Here is a 3,115-nt window from a genome sequence, read left to right on the forward strand (position 1 = left end):
TTAGCATTTACCGCGAGGTTATAATGCACTTAAGAGTATATGGTATGACTGTATCACAGAACAGCTATAAGGAACGATTTCCGAAAGCTGCAGAGGGGCTCAGCTCATGCTTGGGCACCCTCTCACATAAAACCAAGCACTCTGCCTTCAGGATTGTCAAGACCTGCCATAGGAGTGGCTTATAGGTTTATATGTGTCTGTATAATAGTAGTGATATAGGTAGCCTATACCACAGTAAGGGGGTGCAAGCACACCCTTACCCAGGCTGCAGTAGCAGACCTGTGGTGCCATTTTGGACTGCTTCCCAGGGGTGGCATAATACATGCTTCAGCCCCTGGTAGGCTTCTGAGGTACCTATGCCCTAGGTATAAAGTATACCATATACTAGGGGCTTATACGGCACTCCAGAATCCAAATAGATATGTACCTAATGTACATGCAAACCATCTTAGAGAGGAAGCAGCTAGGCTGTGGTCCTGATTAGCAGGGCCACAGCCAGACTAAGGTCGAAAAACAGTGAAACACCACCAAAAAGTGGGGGTACACATTTGAAGCAGATCCTACTCTCCTACACAACCCCCCCCCCCAAACGCAGAAACATTAAACTAACCTTGGCCAGTTGAGTCTTCATGTTTTAAGTGGAAATACATAGAGAGTCCATCTGCATTGGCATGGTTACCCCCAGGTCTATGTTCCACTGTAAAGTCCATCCCCTGTAGGGAAATGGACCACCTAAGCAGTTTGGGGTTATCACCCTTCATTTGTTTTAGCCATAAGAGGGGCTTATGGTCTGTCTGAACAAGGAAGTGAGTACCAAACAAGTATGGCCTCAACTTCTTCAGAGCCCACAACACAACAAAGGCCTCCCTCTCAATGGCTGACCAACGTTTCTCTCTAGGGGCCAGCCTTCTGCTTATGAAAGCTACTGGCTGATCCTGACCTTCATCATTCAACTGTGACAGTACAGCCCCTACCCCCAATTCAGATGCATCTGTTTGGACAATGAACTTCTTGGAGTAATCAGGACTTTGCAGAATGGGAGCAGTGCACATGGCCTGCTTCAGGTCATCAAATGCCTTTTGACAGCGAGCTATCTACTGAACCTTTTTGGGCATCTTTTTAGAAGTTAAGTCATTCATGGGTGTCACTATTGATCCATACCCTTTGACAAATCTCCTATAGTACCCAGTCAGGCCTAAGAAGGCTCTCACCTGAGTTTGGGTAGTTGGAGCAATCCATTCCATTATGGTTTGGATTTTGCTCTACAATGGTTGAACCTGACCTCCACCTACAAGGTGGCCCAGGTACACAACCTGACTCTGCCCTATCTCGCACTTAGTAGCCTTGATAGTGAGGCCTGCCCTTTGCAGGGCCTCCAAAACATTCCTCAGGTGATCCTCCCAGGTGGAGCTATATCATCAAGATATGCTGCACTAAAGTCTTCCAGGCCTGTAAGGACTTGATTCACCAACCTTTGGAAAGTGGCAGGTGCATTCTTCAAACCAAAGGGCATTACCACAAATTGATAGTGCCCACTAGGGTTAGAAAATGCTGTCTTTGGCTTTGCATCATCAGCTAGTCTGATCTGCCCGTAGCCAGCTGTCAGGTCAAATGTGCTTAGAAACTTGGCTGAGGCCAAAGTATCTATCAGCTCACCTGCCCTGGGGATGGGATGGGCATCAGTCCTAGTGACTGCATTGAGACCCCTGCAATCTACACAAAACCTCATCTCTCTTTTTCCACCACTGGTGTGAGGTTTAGGTACCAGGACTACTGGGCTAGCCCAAGGGCTAACTGAGGGTTCAATCACACCTAGATCCAACATCTTTTGGACTTCTGTCCTTATACAGTCTCTGACATGGTCAGGTTGCCTGTAGATCTTATTCTTCACAGGTAGACTGTCCTCAGTGTCCACGTCATGAGTACACCAGGTGGTCTGACTTGAAGTCAGAGAAAACATATGTCTAAACTGGTTGAGAAGGTTTCTGCAGTCAGTTTGTTGCTGGGCAGTGAGGCTGCCTGCCAAGGCTACACCATCAACTGACCCATCATCAGGGTTGTGAGAAAGCAGGTCAGGGAGTGGGTCACTCTCTTCCTCCTGTCCTTCATCAGTAGCCATGAGCAAGCCCATGTCTGCCCTCTCAACATATGGTTTTAGTCTGTTGACATGAAGTACCCTGTGGGGACTCCTAGGGGTTCCAAGGTCTACCAAGTAGGTAACCTCCCCTTTCTGTTCAACAATTGTATGGGGGCCATTCCATTTGTCCTGGAGGGCTGCTGGGGCCACTGGCTCCAACACCCACACTTTCTGTCCTGGCTGGTGTAATGACAAACTTTAGATCTCCCCTGGACCAAGGAATGTACCGTCACTTTCCCAGGGCGAGAATATCAGTTCCAAACTTATGGAATATAACATATACACAGCACTTCCTAAGGTGGGCAAACTTTCAACACTCCCCCAAAGGCAAGGCAAGAAAACAATAATTTGCGCATCACTTGTGAGGAGTAGCGCCAACTTCCTATAATACGATTACCTGCTAGAAGGGAATTCACCCATCCTTCTACAACAGAATACTTGGCCAAGAAGAGTCCACACCTCCTGCTACAAGGAAAAGACGAATTGGTATATCTGGGATGTATTTATTAGTAAATAGAAGCCAAATGCACCTAACATAGCAGATTCTAACATATCAATAATATGATTGAACATACAATCAAGACAAATATATATATGAGAAATATATATGTATGGATATAAGAATCAGAAATAAGAAGGAAAGGAAAGAATTCAGAAAAGAATCAAGAGACAGTTAGTAGCAGAGACACCTCACCTAATGCTCCATCACGTCACCCGCTTTGCTCAAGGGGAGTCCATTTCTTGAACCGGGTGAAGGTCAGAGGTGACACCAGCATCTACTCTTCCGTGACAGCACGTCTGCTCCACGGATGAACTTCCACCAAGCCAGTGTAGACTCCCCTTTTTAATACACATTCAAACACAGCGAAGCTTCTAGCAAACTCCGCCCCCTAGCTCTCATGAGAGCCCGTACCAGCTTGCTTCAAGGTCACAGCAAAGGGTTGATCAGGCCCTCGCTATGGCTATGAGTCAAACCAT

The sequence above is a fragment of the Triturus cristatus genome, chromosome 4_2, assembly GCF_964204655.1.
Source record: "Triturus cristatus chromosome 4_2, aTriCri1.1, whole genome shotgun sequence".
In the NCBI taxonomy this organism is placed as follows: domain Eukaryota; kingdom Metazoa; phylum Chordata; class Amphibia; order Caudata; family Salamandridae; genus Triturus; species Triturus cristatus.